We start from the raw sequence: 23,840 nt of genomic DNA on the forward strand, positions 1-23,840 counted from the left end.
TCTTTAATGATCCCCCCCAGGGCCGTAACTACGTGTGTGCCAAGGGGGCTTGGCACACAGCGCAGTTGCCCTGGGGGCGCAACGGCCAGCGGCATGTAATGAGTCAAATTGACTCATATCATGCCGCCTCTGTGTGCGCCGCGCTGTGTAGAAGAGACCAGCGCCGAGCAGCGAAGAGAAGGAGGAGGAGGGAGGGGGAGCAGGGAGCTGCAGCAGCGCTGTTTGATTGGTAGTAAGCGCTGCTGCAGCATCCCCCTCTCCTTCTGTATTGGCTGCCCGGCGCTGCTATGGATGCTGGGATGCGGTTCCTCCATCCCAGCATCCAAAGCAGCGCCAGGCAGCCAATACAGAAGGAGAGGAGGATGCTGCAGCGGCGCTTACTACCAATCAAATAGCGCTGCTGCGGCTCCAATCCCTCTCCCTCCTCCTTCTTCTCAACTGCCTGCACACGCCACACTGCACAGAGAGGGAGATGCCTGCCAGCACGAGGAGCCTGTCAGCGGGAGAAGGTAAGTATCTCTCTCTCTCTCTCTCTCTCTCTCTCTCTCTCTCTCTCTAAAATAGGGGGGTCCTGGCTGCCGCAATGTGTAAAATAGGGGGGGTCCTGGCTGCCGCAATGTGTAAAATAGGGGGGGTCCTGGCTGCCGCAATGTGTAAAATAGGGGGGGTCCTGGCTGCCGCAATGTGTAAAATAGGGGGACGCCCTGGCTGCCACAATGTGTAAAAAAGGGGGACGCCCTGGCTGCCACAATGTGTAAAAAAGGGGGACGCCCTGGCTGCCACAATGTGTAAAAAAGGGGGACGCCCTGGCTGCCGTAATGTGTAAAAAAGGGGGACGCCCTGGCTGCCGTAATGTTTAAAAAAGGGGGACGCCCTGGCTGCCGTAATGTGTAAAAAGGGGCTCTACCTGGTGTAGTGGCGCTACTGTGCAGCGTAATTTGAATAATGTAGACTACTGTGCACCGTAGTATGAATTGCTATTATTTTGTGGCCACGCCCCTTCCCCATGAAGCCACGCCCCTATAAATTTTACACGCGCCTGCGGCGCGCACTGCTCCTGTCTTACATGGGGGGGGGGGGGGCGCCACTGTCGTTTCTTGCACACAGCGCTAAGATGGCTAGTTACGGCACTGATCCCCCCTTTTATATCACAAATAAAACTGTATGTAAATTTGAGATACTACAGTAAGCAGTTTTTATTGTATTGAATCTTAGTGGAACTGGGACTGACGTCGAGTTTGATGGATCTGAAAACAAGGAAAATTGTCACTTTCGTGTGAATCTGAATCTGTCAACCTTTGGATTCTTCACCATGTGTTCTCCCTGGTAACGTATGTTGTTTTGTGTTGAGGAACTAGTTAGGACAAAAGTAGTTTCCTCAACAAAACTGAGAGTGCTTTGATGAGCAAACTACTGTAAAACAAATGAAATTAGCCATGCATGGAGTCATTTAATAACTCATTAATAGACTAGGTAGGCCGGCTGTAACTCAAAGATCTGTCCTAGCTCTGAGAGCAGTGCCAGATTAAGGATCACATGGGCCTGGAGCTGAAATTTATGAAGGGCCTATTGTGACCGTCGCAGGGGGTGTTACCAGCAACAGCGGGGTTGGGTCACGCAGGGCCCTTCACACATTGGCCCTCATTCCGAGTTAATCGCTCACTAGCTGTTTTTAGCAGCCGTGCAAACGCATAGTCGCCACCCATGGGGGAGTGTATTTTCACTTTGTAAGTGTGCGAACGCTTGTGCAGCCGACCTCTACAAAAACATTTTGTGCAGTTTCAGAGTAGGTCTGAACTTACTCGGCCCTTGCGACCACTTCAGTCTTTTTGGTGCCGGAATTGACGTCAGACACCCGCCTTCCAAACGCTCGGACCCGCCTGCGTTTTCCCTACCACTCCCAGAAAACGGTCAGTTGACACCCATAAACGCCCTCTTCCTGTCAATCTTCTTGCGATCGTCTGTGCATATGGATTCTTCATTAAATCTATCGCTCAGCAACGATCCGCATTGTACCTGTACGATGCACGTGCGCATTGTGGTGCATACGCATGTGCAGTAGCTACCTGATCACAACGCAGCGAAAATCGGTAGCGTACGATCAACTCGGAATGACCCCCATTGTCCCTTGCCTGAGTCAAAGCTGCCAATAATTACAGCAGCCGCTCTCAAGCCAACAAGTAACTGCAGGTACTTTTTGGCTTGAAAGCGGCTGCTGTAATTGTTGGTGGTCTTGAAATTGGTCCGGAATATAATCACCTGACACTTCAAGTGACTATATGATTCACAGCCATTACTACAGCATGTGATGTAGGTTATGCTGTTTCTGATGGTCTAACATTTCCATTATTTCTTCTATACCTATCTCTCTCTCTCTCTCTCTCTCTCTCTCTCTCTCTCTCTCTCTCTCTCTCACTATATCTATCTATCTACATATATATATATATATATATATATATATATATATGTGTGTGTGTGCACAAATAAGGATGCACCCACCAGACTTCTCCAGGGTGAAATTGATAGATTTTAATCCAGACAGCACATACTCACAAACAGAAGGTTGACCTTCTGTTTGTGAGTATGTGCTGTCTGGATTAAAATTTATCAATTTCACCCTGGAGAAGTCTGGTGAGTGCATCCTTATTTTAGCACATGTATCGTGGAACTTTGTTCTGATAGGACCTGTTCCTGGATTTTGCACCCCAGCAGCTGTGATTATTAACGACATGTGAGTGCGGCTCTTCTACAATGGATAGATATATATATATATATATATATATATATAATTTTAGTGGTGTGCAGATGCACTAAAGTGCCAATCACCTCTGAGTTGGAAGCTGCTGGGGTTGGAGGTAATGGTGGTGTGAGATCTTAGGGTGTGTGCACACGGTGAGATCCTTGCTATGCCCGATTTTCACTTGTGATTTCCCTTGAACACCCCGCAGCCCAGATAGCACTGATTTTGACTAACTTTTCTTGAGATATGGACTATGTGTGCTTACAATTTTGGCTTATGTGAGATTTTGGCTTATGTGCGATGTCATTGACATGTGAGATGAACTATGAGTACACCGATCTAGCAAGGATTGACTTGCCTGCGCAGTCTATCTTTTCTTCCGATTCCGACCTGGCGGGACCGCGCATCGGGATCGAATCGGGATCGCAAGGTGATTTTCACCTTGCGATCTGCACTAACTTTTCTTGCAAATTTGACTACATAGTCAAAATCGAAAGAAAATATCTCACCGTGTGTACACACCCTTAGGATGATATACTGTATAAACACAATTTACTTAATGTAATATTTCTTTCTGAATTTCTCAATAAGAAACTTTTGGCCTAGGGGTGCCGTAATAACAGTTCTGCTACTCAAGGGTGCCGTGACTCCAAGAAGTTTGAGAACCACTGCACTAGGGGAACACGTGTATAGCAGTGTTCTGGGGATAATAGCTAGACGATCGGCTTTGAGTGTGGGCTTGCGATGTTGTGGTGCCTTGCTGATGTTATATGCCGGCGGGTGGTATAACTTACAGTTGGTGGGAGATGCATGCCTATGTCTATGCAGCAGCTATTTATCCCGGCTTCCCTTAGCAATGAGCAGCAGCCAGATAGCTCAGTCACGATCTCCCGAGCCATCTTCATGGAGCGGAGCTTGATTGCTGCTAGGGGCAGATTAGGATGGAAAACCAGGAGGCGAAAGCTCCGTAAGCAGCCCCAATGGAGGCAGGGTTTGCTGAGGGGGGCGGGTTCCAGGACTGGTTCTAGACTTTGTGGCGCCCAGGGTGAACGTTTCCTTTGGTACCCCCCTATTCCCCATTCAAAAGAGGGACAGTGCACTCTGATTGCGCGTGCCAAAAATGTAGGGGAGGGGCTTCTCGAGGGAAGGGGCATGGCCACAGAATAGTACCAATTCACATTACACCACACAGTAGTGTCCGTCAGTCATATTACACCACACAGTAGTAACCCTTATTCACGCCAGGTAGAGCCCTTTATACACAATATGCCAGGTAGAGCCCCTTTTACACACTGCGTCAGGTAGCCCATTATACACACTGCACCAGGTTTTCCAATGTACACATGGCAACAGGTTTTCCATTATACACATTGCACCTGGTAGCCCCTTATAAACATTGCACCAGGTAGGCCATTATACACGTTGCGCCAGTTAGGCCATTATACACACTGCACCAGGTAGAGCCTATTATACACAGGTAGCCCCTTATACACATTGCACTAGGTTTCCCATTATACAAATTGCACCAGGTAGCCCCATATACAGATTTAGCCATTATACACACTGCACCAGGTAGAGCCTATTATACACAGGTAGCCCCCTTATACACATTGTACCAGGTAGCCCATTATACAAATTGCACCAGCTAGACATAACTCACCATCCGGCGCCTGTGGTTCCTTGGCTCTATGTTCTTCTCATACTTCTACCCAGCGTGAAGCTGAGGGGGAGTATTGGCAAGAGGCGGCCTGCAGGAAGCTGCCAGGAGAGGGGGGTGGCCGGCAGGAGAAAGCGGTGAGGTGTGAGCAGCGTGAAGTGGACAGGATGGGAGGCGGCTGGCCAGTAGCAGGAAGTAGCAGGGGGCATTGCGATGCAAGTAGCAGACGGGGGCTGACGGCGCTGGTGAGGTGACTGCTAGCCAACACCTAAAACCACCACTGGCGGGATCCCCTGAGCTGGACGAGCAGCGACCCTCCCCGTAGCCAACACTCCAACTCTGCCAACAAAGCCCCTCCCACTGCACATAGTGCAGCCGACTACACATGTACCGAGTGTGTCCACTGGACGGCTAAGCTAAGCGACACAAACACCTCAATATCACAGGAATTATTCGTTCTAATCAATGGTATTATTGGTCCAAATCACTGGAAGAAAATGACAAAATCACTGGAATTATTCATTCTAATCAATGGTATTATTGGTCCAAATCACTGGAAGAAAATGACAAAATCACTGGAATTATTCGTTCTAATCAATGGTATTATTGGTCCAAATCACTGGAAGAAAATGACAAAATCACTGGAATTATTCATTCTAATCAATGGTATTATTGGTCCAAATCACTGGAAGAAAATGACAAAATCACTGGAATTATTCGTTCTAATCAATGGTATTATTGGTCCAATTTACTGGAAGAAAATGACAAAATTACTGGAATTAAATGGCAGTAATGTTGGGAATTATATCAAATGGCAGTACCACTGGACATATACTGAAGTGTCAGACAGGATGGCACTTAAAAAAATTGGCCCCAAACAGCACATGATGCAAAGAAAAGAGAAAAAGAGGTGCACTGTGATCGCTGGACGGCTAAGCTAAGCGACACAAACACCTCAATATCACAGGAATTATTTGTTCTAATCAATGGTATTATTGGTTCAAATCACTGGAAGAAAATAACAAAATCACTGGAATTAAATGGCAGTAATGTCGGGAATTATATCAAATGGCAGTATCACTGGACATATACGGAAGTGTCAGACAGGATGTCACTTAAACAAATTGGCCCCAAACAGCACATGATGCAAAGAAAAGAGAAAAAGAGGTGCAGTGTGGTCGCTGGATGGCTAAGCTAAGCGACACAAACACCTCAATATCACAGGAATTATTTGTTCTAATCAATGGTATTATTGGTCCAAATCACTAGAAGAAAATGACAAAATCACTGTAATTATTTGTTTTAATCAATGGTTTTATTGGTCCAAATCACTGGAAGAGAATGACAAAATCACTGTAATTATTCGTTCTAATCAATGGTATTATTGGTCGAAATCACTGGAAGAAAATGACAAAATCACTGGAATTATTCCTTCTAATCAATGGTTTTATTGGTCCAAATCACTGGAAGAGAATGACAAAATCACTGTAATTATTTGTTCTAATCAATGGTATTATTGGTCCAAATCACTGGAAGAAAATGACAAAATCACTGGAATTATTCCTTCTAATCAATGGTTTTATTGGTCCAAATCACTGGAAGAGAATGACAAAATCACTGGAATTATTCGTTCTAATCAATGGTATTATTGGTCCAAATCACTGGAAGAAAATGACAAAATCACTGGAATTAAATGGCAGTAATGTCGGGAATTATATCAAATGGCAGTACCACTGGACATATACGGAAGTGTCAGACAGGATGGCACTTAAAAAAAATGGCCTCAAACAGCACATGATGCAAAGAAAAGAGAAAAAGAGGTGCACTGTGGTCGCTGGATCGCTAAGCTAAGCGACACAAACACCTCAAAATCACAGGAATTATTTGTTCTAATCAATGGTATTATTGGTCCAAATCACTGGTAGAAAATGACAAAATCACTGGAATTAGTCATTCTAATCAATGGTATTATTGGTCTAAATCGCTGGAAGAAAATGACAAAATCACTGGAATTAAATGGCAGTAATGTCGGGAATTATATCAAATGGCAGTACCACTGGACATATACGGAAGTGTCAGACAGGATGGCACTTAAAACATTTGGCCCCAAACAGCACATGATGCAAAGAAAAGAGAAAAAGAGGTGTACTGTGATCGCTGGATGGCTAAGATAAGCGACACAAACACCTCAATATCACAGGAATTATTTGTTCTAATCAATGGTATTATTGGTCCAAATCACTGGTAGAAAATGACAAAATCACTGGAATTATTCGTTCTAATCAACGGCAATATTGGTCCAAATCACTGGAGGAAAATGACAAAATCACTGTAATTAATCGTTCTAATCAATGGTATTGTTGGTCGAAATCACTGGAAGAAAATGACAATCACTGGAATTATTCCTTCTAATCAATGGTATTATTGGTCCAAATCACTGGTAGAAAATGACAAAATCACTGGAATTAAAAGTCAGAGCATTGGAACATGTGGGTAATGTTCGCAATGCCAGATCAGATGCATCCAAATTTAAGACCTTGACTACTGTTGCAAAACACTTCCTTCAGGCTCACAACAGTAGAACTCAAGATCTACGAATCTTTGGCCTGGAACATCTTAAAATGGGCCTGAGAGGAGGAGATCTAATGGATAGACTACAGAAAAAAGAATCAGAGTGGATTTTCAAGCTACATTCTTTGATACCACGAGGTTTGAATGAGAACATAAATTATAGTGTATTTCTCGAGTAAATGTCCTCTGACTTCAATAGTTTTGAAAGAGATATATATACATCTTCTTATTAATACATTGGTGAATACTGCTGCATGGTATGACTTTAATTTGAGTCATATACCTTCTGGTCCCCTAGACTTATCTCTTTCTTCCATACACCTCATCCCCTTTGCACATTATTTATACTCACTATTCTTCACTCAGTAATCTCACTTAGTACATGAGATTCTGTTAATTATAGAATTTGCGTTCTTCTTTACTTTAGCGCTCTACTTTGATTTTCTCTTCTTTTTCTCACATTCACCCACTCACATTTCACTCTTACACATAGTCCCTATCTTCAAAAACAATTCAATATCATATTTTCTAGGCACATCAATGTTTTCCAACATTTCAACCTAATTATATTTTTTTTACGTCACTTTGACACTGTTTACATATAGGGAACCTACCATTAAAAATTCTCAAAATTTTCTTCCATTCTTTCACCGCCCTCTTTTTTTGATATGATGCTAATATACATGGTGCGTTCCAATAATTATTTAATAATTAATAATTAATATATAACTATATTAGTAAAAATTTAAATATAAATATAAAAACCTAATAATATGTAATTGATTTATTTATAGATGTGTATATGTGGAGACTTCTATTCATCTATATCGATATTTATTTGTCTTTATAGTTTTTCTATTGAGTAGTTCCTCAACAATTAATCTACTTATTTTGATATTTATCTTGCAGTTACATATCTATGTAAATTTATGTCTATTGTACACAATCCCTTTTATATATATATTTTTTGCACATACAGATGGTTGTGCTGCTCTATTTTTAGTTAATCAATAAATATACATTCTCTCTCCCTTGGTTTCATTATATTAGGAATTAGCTGGATTCACCTGCTAAGTATTATACTAATTTACTAATCAACTAAGGAGAATCAATCCCAGATACATATATTAATTATATAGGTAACTTAGTGGTATCTAAATCTACTGTTTTGGAATTATGAGGATTGCATAATATTCATGAATCGAATAGACTTAATTCGAGTAATTGGTCTGATCCTAGTAATTATTGCTCATCTGTATAACCCCCTATAAATTTACGGCTGGGCTTGTGGGATTGAGGCTCCCGTGAACAAGCCCAGCGGTGAAACGTACGTCGGGACTGACGTCATCAAAGGAAGTCGTGCGGCCACGCCCCCCTCTTTGGTTCGGGCGGCCGCAGCACCTCGGTGGAGACGGCGCATATGAGAAGCGAGTGAGGGAAAGTGGGAGCGGGCCGGGCCGGAGCAGTGGAGGAGTCTGACATACGCCGGCATCCAAACTGTTTTGGAGCGGCGACGGGTAACATGTTGTCTGTCACCCTGCAATACCCATTCACGGCTGCATTTGCCTTGCTTCCCCCTCCCTCCTCCCTTAGCGCACGTCAATATTTTGAGGACTAATAGGGATTTATATCCCTCTGCAGGATTAACATTTAAATGCATCAACGCACACAATTATCATTGTTTCTATTTTAGAATACTTCCCTGCCGTCCTTATATAATGAAATAAGACGAAATAAATAATGAGGTGCATTGCTACATTTGATACATATGTTGCACTTTCTTTTTCTGTAGAAAGCATTATTCTATGATTGTTTATATCAGTAAACCAATGTGTCCGAATTCTTACAGATCCAATTCTGTGTTAGCAGAGGATAATGATTATTTTTTGAATTAATCAGCACAATAATGTCTGATGATATACCTTCTGCAACACTGTGCTATTTTATGGGTTTAATCAATGATTTACAGATGTGGATACCCTATTGTTGAATTGATATAGAATTAGTTTACTGACCAAAGAATCTTTGAATTCATTCTGCAGACTTACTGCTTGAAAACCTTGTTTGCAACATTGTTTCAGTTTTTAATAATCTTAGGTGATAGACCAGGTTTTTTTTTTGCTACCAATGATCCATTATATAAATGTGTTCTAGGTGAATATGATCTTGTTTATTTCCACAAATCCTGTTACTTCTGTCTGAACATCTAACTACCATAGTATGCTGATTGATCAATGCTTGGGATATTTAATTGAACCAAAGTGTGTGATCTCTAACTAGTTCCTTATTCAGAAATATCAGCTTATTCATTGCTGTTTTTGTGCATACTCGTCTAGTGTATTCAGAGGTGATCTTCTGTCTAAATATCCAACTACTATAGTATGCTGATTGATTAATACTTGGGATATTTTATTGCACCAAAGTGTGTGATCTCTAATTAGTTTCTTATTCAGAAATATCAGCTTATTGATTGCTGCTCTTGTGCATACCCGTCTAGTGAATTCAGAGGTGGTCAGCTATACATGAAATTGGGATGTCCTTTGAATGAATGAATTAATGTAATCAAGCTGCCCAGTACTGATTATCCCTACACTTTATTTTATTTTGAGCTGTACCTCTTTCCATCACTCTCTCATCTGGCTGACAGCAGTGCTGGCAAGGACCTCGCCCTTTTCAGCGCACATTTTGCTGTCACAACAGAAAGCAGAAGTGGTTCTCTCTTCTGTCTAACATCTTAAAGTGGAAAGAAGACTATTGTGACATTCAATATACTCCACTTTAATTGATTGCTCTCTTTTCCAACACTCTCTCATCTGGAAAAGCCTGGGGCCAATTTATTCAGTGATGTGTAGCAGGCAGAGTACAGACAGCAGAAGTGGGTTCTCTCTTCCTTCACATATCATCTTTACTATTCAAGGTCGTACTATCCTGAAAGTAGCCTGGTCTTCTACCTCGGAAGCTGATAGGATAGACCTGGCTAGTACTTTGAAGGGGGACCACTCAGGAATACCAGGCACTGTGGATATCACCAAGATGATCACCTATATTTCCATTTGAAAAACACTGGTGGAGCAGTTCTATGCTGCTCACTCTCACTAATTTTATTCATACTTCACCTTCTTATCTCTTATTTAGAAATTAAGATAGAGATTTCAATTACATTGGACCGCATAGGTCGATATTTTAAAGGGAACAGAATAAATGTTAAGTTTTAGATTATTCATCATTACATCATTTCATTGTATATTGTTTTGATTAATAGTTACTATTTACTAATAAGAGTGCTCCCAAAAAGGATTTCTTTTGTCTTTTCCTTTTTGCATATATGTGTAGTTAATCTACAAAAGTATTTTGGGAGCACCACCAATAAGTAAAGTGCTACTGAAAGATTTGGCTATTAGCACTATTTATATTGTTTATTTTCAGATTTGTCTATATTTAAGTGTGGCTTTATAGTGCACTGCTAGTGCGGAACTGACAAAGCATTGTATAAACGCATTATGGTGTGTGGCATAATGTCTAAGGGCCATTGCAGTGTGTGGCATAAACAATTACTATAAGGAGGAAAAGTGACAAATAATCATGAATCAGGATTATTTTTTTTCCTGTGGTGGCCAATGTCTTGGTGTTCAGGTTGCAAAACTGGGGTATAAGGTAGTCTTTTCCTGCAATACCATGCACCAATAGGCGAAACCACACCCATTTTAGCGAGGCCACGCCCCTTGCAAGTTCATCACTTTTCTAGTGCCAATTATGGGGCTGGGGGAGAGCCAGAGAATTCTTTGGCTTGGGGGAGAAAAATTTCTAGTTATGCCACTGTAAGGAGCAATACCTCTTTCTGGGCGGGATGTACTAAGGGAAAAATGTTGAAAAACCTCAGTTTTCGGGGGTTTTACCGCATTTTCAAATGTACTAAGACCCGGCCACCGGTTTTTCGCCGCCCAGGGTATCGCCATCTCTGGATAGCGATATCCTATAGAAGCCTATGGGCTTCTTATCGCCGGCCGCTGCAACCCGCCGCCCCCGCCGGGGATGCTGACCCCCCTTCTCCCACCAGCATGCCTTCCTCCAGGCAGCATGGACCTGGAAGGTAAATTCCTCCTCTCCCTAGCAACGAAGCCGGAGGTCCTTCCGGGTGCAGGGGGGAGGAGGAGGCACCGGGGACAGCCTGCTGCCTTGTTCCCAGCAGCTGAGGAGAAGGAGAGCCCAGGGAGGTGACGGAGACCCCCGCACACCACCTTGCAGGTATCGCGGGGGGCCTCCGTCACCGCATTGCGATGTTGATCACATATGTTAGTAGTACATATGCGATCAACATCGCTGCGATAGGCGTGAGTGGCGGCGATGTATGTTAATACATCCCACCCTATGTATTTGTCTACCAGTTTATATTATTCTTTTATTATTATTGGTAGCGAGCATGAATATTTATATGTATATATTTATTATTTACTATATTATTATTTTACTTTTAGATTGTAAGCTCTCAAGAGCAGGGACTTCTTTCCTCGTGTGCCTTTCCTTTTCTTACTTACACTATCTTATACTCCATATTCTCTTTGATGGCACCTAACCCCGGGTTTTATATACCTGTCCTATTTTGTCATGTACTGTAAGTGCAGTTTTCTTGTTTGCTCATTTTATTATGTACTGTGTAATGGGCGCTGCAGATCCCTTGTGGCGCCATATAAATAAAGGATAATAATAATAATAATAATAATAATAATAATTCTTGAGACAGTATCTTTAATCCCCTATATCTCTCTGTGAGCCATTTAAGTACAGTATACTGTTTCATGCAACTTGATTCTGTCTACTTGTCCACTACTTGGGACCACTACTTGGTGAATATTGGAAAAGTAGCCATATTTCACAGAGGAGTTACTGTTCCACACATTGAACATACCACATGTTAACTATATTATTCTGATTGTATTAAAGTCCCATTATAATATACGTTTTAGTCTATAGTCCCTTCTGTAATGCAGTTGGAGAGGAATTTTTTGCAGCATTAAAAAAATAAATTGATCAGCAACCACAAGTTTTCCTTAGTGCATCCTGGAGCCTGGCTTTCTAAATGTTCACTGAATCATAACTGTCTGCATTGCCTGTGCAGCAGCTTTCAGGTTTAGCTCTGGTTCAATAAACAGATAGCAGAACAGGCTCCAGAGGCACTTACTGTATGAGCACGTCACAATAAATGTTATATACAATCTTGTGTCAGTTATAATACGCCTAAGAATACCTTGTCAGGCACACAAAGGTGAAACATACCTTGTACCCATATTAATGTGCAGAGCAATACTTGTTGTCACATGCCCAAAGCTTATCACTATGTACTGACCAGTAGTACTATAGTGCCTCAAAAGTGTTTTACAGAAAATAGTTAGCTATCCATGCCCCATTAGAGCTTATAGACTAGATGCTTAGTTCAGCGGTGTATGCAAATGGGATGTAGTCATGTGACCGGTTGTCAGGAGAACACCGGTCACAATACCTCCCCCTACATCCCAAAGCCTGACAATCCCGAAAGTCGGCATGCCGACTAAAAGGGACTATTCCCACTTGTGGGTGTCCACGAGACCCATAGAATAGAACCTGTGGTGAGCGCACTAAGCCGGCAAGGCGCTCTGTTGCACTCACCCCCCCTGCTGGCATGCTACAGCCGGTATCGGGATGCTGACCGCCAAGATCCCGGCCGCCGGTGACACATGCAAATGCCATCGCTACTGCAATCCTGTATGCAGCGGATCTGTGAAAATATGCTCACAACCATGGGGATTTGTGCAGAGATGCCCACTGATGGTGTCTCTGATCCACTGCTTGTGTACAAAGATGCACAGACTGGCCGGCGGGACTGAGATGCTGGAGCCATTTTGGCTGCATACGGGATTACATTCGCAGATAGTTACATGCCCCCAATAGAGTTACGACAGTGGAGGGTGGGAGGTTAGGTTTAGGCATTATAAGGTGGGTTAGGGTGCAGGGTTGGGAAGGGTATGGTTAGTTACCAGTGAGGGGGGGTTAGGGTTAGGCACCAAGCGGGGAGGGTTAGGTTTAGGCAGCGGGAAAGGGAGGGTTAGGGTTAGGCACCACCGGGAAGGGTTAGGCACCACTGGGGAGGGTTAGGGTTAGACACCCACAAGGGAGTGTTAGGGAAGGGGGCAGGGGAGGGTTAGGGAACTTTCTGGGGGGCCTGTCGGGATTCTGATGGTGGGGATGCCACTGTCAGTATTCTGACTGCCGGCATCCCATCCATCGGGATATCATACAGAATCCATTCTAGGAGTACTAGGAAGAAAGAGAGGCTCTAAAGTGCTTGGAATTTATACTTTGATGTGCTGATTACACTTTTGCACATAGATTTACCAAGGAATGAGTTGCTATTTGAATATTAGGTTCACAACTGCAATAAGAATGCATGTTAAATAACCCTGATATATTTCAAATGCCGGTTTAAAGGCCCTATTCAGGGTTGTTAGGAAACCCCAAAAAAGTACAAAAATGTGCAAAACCATGTGCACTGCAGGTGGGGCAGATATAATATGTGCAGAGAGATTTTGATTTGGGTGGGGTGTGTACAAACAGAAATCTAAATTGCAGTGTAAAAATAAAGCAGCCAGTATTTACCCTGCACAGAAACAATATAACCCACCCAAATCTAAATATTTGCTAACAAGCTTGAATAAACCCCTAAATCCATTGGCCAAAGCCACCGCCAATTAGGAGCTTTGAAAACATGCTACTTAGAAAATCTGCCCCACGTCTCTTCCGATTCATCCTTGCACACTTATACCCCTTTCACACCGCAGCTTGAACCCGGTAAATTTGCCGATTTTTCAGGCTTCCCAAACGGTTCGAGCTGCGATGTGAAAGGGTCACCTTCAATTTACCGTTTTCAAAATATCGGTACTTTGAAACGGTAAAAAAGCAGGGTCCTACCCGTGTGTGATGTCACCAGGCAGAAGCAGGAAATAAACATTTAAAATGACAACCACTGTTTTGTATGGGTGAAACGGGTTCAGTGTGAAAGGTACCAAAACGGTAATGAAATGGTAATATACTGGTTACAACATGCGATGTGAAGGGGGTTTAACTGCTCAGACCCGTTTTAAGAACCGTTTAAAGAACCGTTTCAAAAGCAGGTTTTGCGATGTGAAAGCAGCATAACTGTAGGTGCACTTTTACAGTAGATTGCCTTTCATGAAAAGTGCACAATTCCTTCTCAGAACAAAGTACACTATAGAAGAAGACTTAATAACACTTTGATAAAGTCAGGCTAATTCCGCAATAGGATTATTGTCAAGCATTCATATTTTAGTACTGTAGATACAATAAACAAATACAAAGAGGAAATAAAAATAAAAAAATTAAAATTAAATTAGTGTTCCTTTAAAGATAAGAATTTTAATTCAGAAAATGCCAGCTCATTTACTCTTTGCTAAAAGAAACAACTTGAAAAGTTTTGTTGAACAAACATAGTGACTAATTTTGTAATTAGTTAAAAATAATTGTATGTAATTGTAGTTACAGATCTTGATAATCACACTTCCCCCCTGTCCGAGGAGGAAAAAAATATAAAACTATATCCATCTGGGACCATGTTGCTGCCTACATGCACATTCTGTATTATACTTTTGTTATGAATTTTAACCAGTTTTTGTCCAACTTTTTTAATCAATATATTAAAATGGTTTGGGTTTTGTATTATGTAGAGATGAGCGGGTTCGGTTCTCTGAGAACCGAACCCTACTGGACTTTACCATTCAAGTCCGGTTCCGAGTCAGTCTCGGGTTTTCCAGCCTGACTCGGAAACCAGAACGAGGCAAAACGTCATCATCCTGCTGTCGGATTCTCGCGGATTTGGATTCCATATAAGGAGCCGCGCGTCGCGGCCATTTTCACTCCAGTCTCGGAGAGTGTAGTGAGGGGACATGTCTCCGTCCTCAGTGTCTGTGTGGGGGCAGGAAAGTGGGATGGCGATTCTAGTGCTGTCTTGTGCTGCTCAGTCCAGTGTAGTCAGTGTTTTATGCTGCATCAGTCCAGCCAGTCACAGTGTTGGACGGTGTCCTCTGCTGCTATATGTCCCCAGTGCTGCTGGCTGCTGTATAAGTCCCTTGCAGTTTTGCTGTGTTGTCTTGCATCAGACCAAGGGTAGTGTCTCTCTTGTGCAGCATCAGTCCAGTGACCAGTCACAGTGGTGGTGTCCTCTGCTGCTATATGTCCAGTGTTACTGGCGTATAATACTAGTGATATTGCCGTATAATTCCCGTGATATTGCGGTATAATTCCCGTGATACTGGCGTATAATTACAGTGATATTGCCATATAATTCTCGGGATACTGGCAAATAATTCCTGTGATATTCCCGTATAATTCCAGGGATATTTCCATATAATTCCTGTGATACTGGCGTATAATTCCTGTGATATTGCCGTAAAATTCTTGGAACAATGGCATATAATTCCTGTGATATTGCCGTATAATTCCTGTGATATTGCCGTAAAATTCCAGTTATATTGCCATATAATTCCTGTGATACTGTTGTATAATTCCTGTGATATTGCCGTATACTTCCAGTGATATTGCCATATAATTCCCATGATACTGCCGTATAATTCCAGTTATCCTGCCATATAATTCCATATAAATCCATATAATTCCATATAAATCCAGTCCAGTGGTGCTGCCATATAAGTTCAGTGGTGCTGTCCTGTGCTGTATATTATTTACTCCAAATAAAGGGGTTAATAATATTTAATCCAAATAATTTTTACAGGGTTTGCCCTGTGAGGTGTAGGGGTACGCTCTCCTGTGCCGCATATTGTGTTATATAACTCCAGAAAAATAATGGAGAACAAATAGGGAAAGATAAAAAAAATAATGGAGGATAAAATAGGGAAAGATCAAGAACCACTTCCTCCTAGTGCTGAAGCTGCTGCCAAGCCCGATGCCCAATGTGATAGTAGAGGACATGTAAAATCCAAAAAGCCAAAGTTCATCAAAAAGACCCAAAAAAAGAAATTTAAATGGTCTGAGGAGAAACATAAACTAGCCAATATGCCATTTACGACACGGAGTGGAAAGGAATGGCTAAGGCCCTGGCCTATGTTCATGACTAGTGGTTCAGCTTCACATGACAATGGAAGCCCTCAACCTCCATTTTGCCAATTAATTCCAGTGATTTGGACGTATAATTCCAGTGATTTTGCCATTTAATTCCAGTGATTTGAACGTATAATTCCAGTGATTTTGCAGTATAATTCCAGTGATTTTGCAGTATAATTCCAGTGATTTGGACGTATAATTCCAGTGCTTTTGACATATAATTCCAGTGATTTTGCCGTATAATTCCAGTGATTTGGACATATAATGATTTTCCAGTGATTTTGCAGTATAATTCCAGTGATTTGCCATTTAAATCCAGTGATTTGGACGTATAATTCCAGTAATTTTGCCATTTAATTCCAGTGATCCTGCCATATAATTCCAGTAATCCTGCCGTATAATTACAGTAGTACTGGAATATAATTACAGTGATCCTGTCGTATAAACCCAGTGATCCTGCCATATAATTACAGTGGTACTGGCGTATAAGTCCAGTCCAGTGATACTGCCGTATATATATATATATATATATATATATATATACCCTGTTGCAAAGCCGATTACTGTTGCCATAACAACTATGCTGGTGTTAGACGTGCATCCAGTATCCACCATTAGTGCAGTGGGACTGCAGTGCCAACCGTAGATGGGCCAGGTGTTTGTGCCGCACACTTGTGTCGCTTAGCTTAGTCATACAGCTACCTCATTGCCCTCCTTTACTTCTTGGAATGATGTGCTGTTTGGGGACTATTTTTTTAAAGTACCATCCTGTCTGACACATCTGTATATGTCCAGTGGTACTGCCATTTAATTCCAGTGATTTTGCCGTATAATTCCAGTGATTTGGACGTATAATTCCAGTGATTTTGCCATTTGGTTCCAGTTATTTTGCCATTTAATTCCAGTGATTTGGACATTTAATTCCAGTGATTTGGACATATAATTCCAGTGATTTGGACATATAATTCCAGTGATTTTGCAGTATAATTCCAGTGATTTTGCCATTTAATTCCAGTGATTTGGATTTATAATTCCAGTGATTTGGAAGTATAATTCCAGTGGGAATTGTTTGTGTCACTTGGTTTAGTCATACAGCTACCTCATTGCACCTCTTCAATATCATTGCATAAGGTACTGTTTGGGGTCTAGTTTTTGAAAAGTGCAATCCTGTCTGACACTGCCGTATGAGTCCAGGGGTACTGCTGTTTTAGTCCTGGGGTACTGCTGTATAAGTCTACCAATTGCAGATTTTTTTTAAAAATGACAGGGGCATGCTGGAAATGCTGTCAGTGGACCAAACAATTGCGGCCCACTCTCGACATTCAGCCACTGCGTGACACTACTAGATGGGCCAGGTGGTTGTGTCGCTTAGCTTAGTCATACAGCAATCTCGGTGCACCTTTTTTTCTTCTTTGCATCATGTGCTGTTTGGGGCCTTTTTTTGACATCTGCCCTCCTGTCTGCCACTGCCCTCCACTCCTAGATGGGCAAATTGTTTGTGTCGCTTGGTTAGTCATACAGCTACCTCATTGCACCTCTTTTTCTTCTTTGCATCATGTGCTGTTTGGGGACTAGTTTTTGAAAAGTGCCATCTTGAGCAAAATTACTCCCAAATTCTGTGATTTTAGCTGTTTTATGTTTGTTTGTTTTTCAAAAATCATCCGAATCCAAAACCAAAACCAAAACACGAAAGGGTGGTTTTGGCAAAACCAAGCCAAAACCTAAACACGAAAGTGGAATTAGAACCAAAACCAAAACACAAAACGAAAAGTACCAGCCGCACATCTCTAGTATTATGGTGAAGATGATGTTGATGATAATGATGATTATTATTACACAATAAGCAATTCTTATCAAAAACCATGCTGCATTTTGAGGGATAGACTGCAAACAGTCCACTGACTGATGATATGTTTCATCAGTTTCTACAGTACACCCCAGAAAACTCACCACTTAATAAACCGGGCCGAAGTGTCAGCTTTTGTGTAACAACATTTTACTGCCAATTGTTTGTATTGCAGCGGACAAACTTCCACAGGAGGTGTTTAATAAAGAATGGTTTTTATTGAGAGATGGGTTGACACTCATAAATTATACCAACTATATTGAACTCTATTGATCCACTTATGATGGACTATTATCCTTTTGCCTCCATAGTGGTTTACCTGAAGGTCCCATTTCTACATTTACACTCACCTATGGGAGAGATGTGACGAGTCTGTGGTCACCTCAGTGCTGAGATTGGGCCTAGAAACTAAATAATGAAGCTCAATTGTGCACCCACATCACCAACACCGAAAAAAGGAATAGAAATACAGTATGCACATATGTTAGATTGTTACACAACTGATTTATATGTGTGCAGTACTATAACAGGACTGCACTGTGCCCTGTGCCGGCCATGCCCCAATCCCTGGCCAATGATGTCACAAAGGGGGTGGGGCTACCATCAGCACTGGTCACTCATGGGGGCTGCACAGAGATCCTTGCCTCAGGGTGCTGTTCTAGAAACCTTGCAAGCCAGATGCAGGATCTGCGGGGTAACAACTGTGCCCGCAGCCTTGCTCTCACTGCACGCACACCCCTAGTTATGGCCTTGTATGTGAGCCATTTAAAATACATTATTTTTACCACATAGGTGGACACGTGTCCCTGGATATAGTGGTAAAGCTTGCATACCCATTCCATCACTTAACTTATAACATATGGCTGCTGTCTTTGCATAAAAACTGTTAACAACATTCTTTAACACATTCTTCCAGTCACAACATGTGTAAAAAAAAACAGCCCTACATGAGCTTCTACTGTTTAAGAGATTACAACCTTTTAATACAACCTAATATGTATTTTGGAATGATATAGAAATCATATGTGACTTTATACACCAGGTAAATTTTTCTACTCCTCAGGAAATGAACAGCAGCACAGTTCATTTGCGTTAATATAACCCTAGGTGCTGAACTGGGTCAGAGAGAGACTGGGGTGAGGTGAGGGCTTCCATACATAAACTAAGCTGACGTATGAGTCATGGTCCCTTCTAAGCAGCGCTGCAGTTCTGTCAGTCACAGACATCGCTGTAAGTCATCCTGCCGCTGTGGCTCTGTCCCTGAGAGGAATACATGTCTTTGCTGTGACCTTATCGATGGCTGGTTCAGAGTTCAGGCATTGTACAGTGTGGCAGGGAGATGAGAATAAACAGAGCAGTCTGATTAGAGGCCTAAAGTCTCTCCTGAGCGTGTATGTGGACAGTGAGGAGAAGTGACAGGAGGTGCTCAGAGAAGCAATTATTTATTCTTTCTTCAGACTGCACACGTGGGTATTATTTATGACTTGCAAAATGAAGTGGAATATCAACTTTGCTGGCCAGTGTGCTCTCACTTGTCTGGATTTTTCAGGATAGCACTAGAGAGGCTCAGAAATAATACATTTGATTGAATTTGACCATCTCGATAATCCTGAACATGTCTTTGGCACAATCGCTTACTGACCCCAGTATAAATATGTAGTTCAAAATTTCTGGCTTATATACACAATTCAGGGTTCGCTGTTCACAATGGCAGTCACAATTTGCGTTCAAAGTTGTGTTTTTGTAATATTTTTTATTTCTAAATAATATGTATACACTTTAAATAAGATTTGAATAAAATAAATACAAGGTTTCTATTTCGTCCTAGAGGATGTTGGGCCGCTCAAAGAACCATGGGGTATAGACGGGATCCGCAGGAGACATGGGCACTTTAAGACTTTCAAAAGGGGCGTGACCTGGCTCCTCCCTCTATATCCCCCACCAGACTCAGTTTTGGAAATGTGCCCGGACGAGACACAGGGCACTGGGAGGAGCTCTTAGAGTTTCTCTGAAAGACTTAATGTTAGGTTTTTTATTTTTGGGAGATCTGCTGGCTACAGACTCCCTGCTTCGTGGGCAAGAGGGGAGAGCAGTCTAGACCCACTTCTGATGAGTACCAGGGCTCTGCTGCTGCTGACAGGATGCCTTCAGCTCCTGAGGGGAGATGAACGCCGGGCTCTCCTGGATGCTCCCTCCCACAGCTTGCCGTCCCCCCTCTTCAAGCCAGAAGTCAGAAGACAGGTGAGTATAAGAAGAAAGAAGACTTCTCTTCATCTTTCAAGATGCCATTGTAGAGGTACCGCACAGCGGCTATGCACAGTGCGCGCCATGCTCCCACTGAGTACACACCGCTGGGTGCAGGGTGCTGGGGGGGCGCCCTGGGGAGCATATATTACCTCATATATAAGGCTGGCATAATCCTACAGTGCCCTGGCACTGCCCGCTAACCCCCACCGGCATATAATTAAATAATAAAAGCGGAAGAAGCGCGCCATGTTGGGGGCGGAGCTTCTTCCTCACTGCTCACTGGCGCCATTTCCTCCTCCACAAACTGAAGTCGCTGGTCCTTCCTCTCCGCAGCAAGTACCAGGGGGCTAAAAAGACATAGAGGGGGCATATTTATTTATGTAAAACAAGCGCAGACAGCTCTGGGACATCTTTGGTGTTCACAGACCTGCTTATTTGGCGCTGGGGTGTGAGCTGGCTATTTCCCTTTGTGTTCCCTCACTGCTTGGTGTGTGTGCTGTTTCTCAGGTGTCGACATGTCGCAGGCTGATTACTCCTCTCCGGGGGACGATTTGTTGGGGACACCAAATGTTTTGGGAGTGGCCATGTCGGCACCGCCGACTGAAGATTGGTTAAATACTTTGAATACTTTGGATGCTAGTGTCACATCATTAAATCAAAAGTTTGATGAGTCTGCATCTCAATCCCAGGTGTGGAAGAGAACAGTAGAGGACGCTTTATTACAGTTGCAAGACCCTGCAGGGTCACACAAACGTAGTTTTGACCAATTAGTTGACACAGGTACCGACACGGACTCTGATGCCGATGTCGATTATGCTGATTCCAGATTAGATCCAAGATTGGCTAAGAGTATTCAGTATATGATTGTAGCTGTTAAAGATATCTTGAATATTAATGAGGACCCTATTACACCTGAAACCAGGGTCCTGATTTACAAGGAGAAAAAGCGCTCGGTTACTTTTCCTCCTTGTTTTGAACTGAACGCTCTCTTTGATAGCATTAGAAATAACCCTGATAAAAAGTTTCTGATTCCTAAAAGAATCAACGTGGCATACCCTTTTCCCGAGTCGGATAGGGACCCGTGGGAGAATCCCCCCACTGTAGACAAAGCCCTGGCGCGTTTGTCAAAACAGGTAGCCCTCCCTGCAGCTCAGTCGATGACTCTTAAGGAGCCGGCGGACCGTAAGCAGGAGGCTACCCTGAAGGCTATTTTCACTACTACAGGGACATTGCTCAGGCCTCTTATTGCGTCCGCGTGGGTCAGTAGTGTCATTGAAAAGTGGGCAGACACTTTATCTTCTGATTGGGAGAATCTAGATAGAGATTCCATCCAGGTGACGCTGGGTTATATGAGAGATGCAGCTGCATACTTGAAAGAGGCTGGCCTCCTTAGTGCTAAGGCGAATGCTATGTCAATTGCGGCTAGACGTGCGCTTTGGACTCATCAGTGGAATGCTGACGCTGATTCCAAAAGGAATATGGAATCCCTTCCCTTCAAAGGGGGAGAACTTTTCGGTGAAGGCCTTGCTGATTTAGTGTCAGCAGCTACCGCGGGTAAATCTACCTTCTTAACCTTGGTTCCTACGCAGCAAAAGAAACAGCCAAATTATCAAATGCATTCCTTTCGGCCCAACAAGTATAGAAGGGGCCGAGGCAACTTCTTTCTGGCTACCAGAGGTAGAGGTAGAGAAAAAAGGGCACCCGCCTCCTCGGGTGTCCAGGAGCAGAGGTCCTCCCTGGCTCCTCCTAAACCCACCGCATAACGCCGGGTCCCCATTACAGGGACCCGCTCAGGTGGGGGCACGTCTCAGGTTTTTCAGTCAGGTCTGGGTTCGCTCGGGTCTAGACCCTTGGGTGTTGAAGATTGTATCCCAGGGGTACACACTGGAGTTTCAAGACGTGCCCCCTCGCCGGTTTTTCAAATCAGCCTTGCCAGCTTCGCTGCAAGAAAGGGAACTAGTCTGCGGTGCAGTACAAAAATTGGGTCTAAATCAGGTTGTGGTCCCGGTACCCCTAGATCAGCATGGGGCAGGGCTTTTATTCAAGCCTGTTCGTGGTGCCGAAGCTGGACGGCTCGGTGATACCTATTCTCAACCTGAAATCTCTCAACTTATTCCTAGAGAAATTCAAATTCAAGATGGAGTCTCTCAGAGCGGTGATCTCCAGTCTGGAGGAAGGAGAGTTCATGGTCTCCTTGGACATAAAGGACGCTTACCTTCATGTCCCCATTTATCCTCCTCACCAAAGATTCCTGAGGTTTGCTATCCAGGATATGCACTACCAGTTTCAGACGTTGCCGTTTGGTCTGTCCACGGCTCCGAGGATTTTTACCAAAGTAATGGTAGAAATGATGGTTCTCCTGCGCAGGCAAGGAGTTACAATTATTCCGTACTTGGACGATCTCCTGATAAAGGCGAAGTCCAAAGACAAGTTGTTACAGGACATTGCACTGTCCATGTCAGTTCTGCAACAGCACGGCTGGCTCCTGAACTTACAAAAGTCACAGTTGATCCCGACAACCCGTTTGGCGGTTTTGGGCATGATTCTGGACACGGTCCAGCTGAAGGTTTTTCTCCCCGTGGAGAAAGCTCTGGAAATTCAGAGTTTGGTAAAACTCTTATTGAAACCGAAAACGGTTTCCATTCATCAATGCATTCAATTGCTGGGAAAGATGGTGGCGGCATATGAGGCCCTCCAATTCGGGAGGTTCCATGCCAGAGTGTTTCAGGGGGATCTGTTGGACAAGTGGTCCGGATCCCACCTGCATATGCACCGGAAGATAATTATATCTCCCAACACCAGGGTCTCCCTCCTGTGGTGGCTCAACAGCTCTCACCTCCTTGCAGGACGTCGGTTCGGGATCCAGGACTGGATCTTAGTGACCACGGATGCAAGTCTCCGAGGTTGGGGGGCAGTCACTCTGGGGGTGACCTTCCAGGGAAGATGGTCAAGTCCAGAAACTCATCTTCACATCAACGTTCTGGAACTGAGGGCCATTTACAACGGCCTTCTACAAGCAGAACATCTTCTTCGAGACCTGCCGGTTCTGATTCAATCTGACAATGTCACGGCAGTAGCTTACATAAACCGCCAAGGCGGCATAAGAAGCAGAGCGGCAATGGCAGAAGCCACAAAGATTTTTCGCTGGGCGGAGAGGCATACAAGTGCTCTGTCGGCAATATTAATTCCGGGAGTGGACAACTGGGAAGCGGACTTCCTCAACAGACACGACCTAAATCCAGGAGAGTGGAGCCTCCATCCGGAGGTCTTCACGCTGCTGACAAAGCGATGGGGGGTTCCCCATATAGACATGATGGCGTCTCGCCTCAACAAGAAACTTCCAAGGTATTGCTCTTGGTCCAGGGACCCTCAGGCGGACGCGGTGGATGCACTGACAACACCCTGGGTGTTCCCCTCAGTGTATGTGTTCCCTCCGGTTCCTCTCATCCCAAAGGTGCTGAGGCTTCTAAAAAGGACAAGCATTCCGGCGATCCTTGTGGTCCCGGACTGGCCAAGGAGAACTTGGTACCTGGATCTTCTGCCGTTACTGGTCGACGATCCCTGGCCTCTTCCTCTGCGCGAGGACCTGCTGCGGCAGGGGCCGTTCGTCTATCAAGACTTACAGCGGCTACGTTTGACAGCATGGCGGTTGAACGACAGATTTTAGCCCA

The 23,840-nt window shown here is 43.5% G+C and overlaps 1 long non-coding RNA gene across 1 annotated transcript in view; it reads left to right on the forward strand.

The window, feature by feature from the left end:
* The first annotated feature begins 353 nt into the window (after positions 1–353).
* Positions 354–23,840, forward strand: part of LOC134935079 (uncharacterized) — a 112,779-nt gene continuing 89,292 nt past the window's right edge. The window contains exons 1-2 of the long non-coding RNA XR_010179883.1: positions 354–509; positions 1,216–1,326. This is a non-coding gene — a long non-coding RNA (uncharacterized LOC134935079). The remainder of the gene's footprint in view (positions 510–1,215; positions 1,327–23,840) is intronic.

This window comes from Pseudophryne corroboree, chromosome 6, assembly GCF_028390025.1.
Source record: "Pseudophryne corroboree isolate aPseCor3 chromosome 6, aPseCor3.hap2, whole genome shotgun sequence".
Classification (NCBI taxonomy): domain Eukaryota; kingdom Metazoa; phylum Chordata; class Amphibia; order Anura; family Myobatrachidae; genus Pseudophryne; species Pseudophryne corroboree.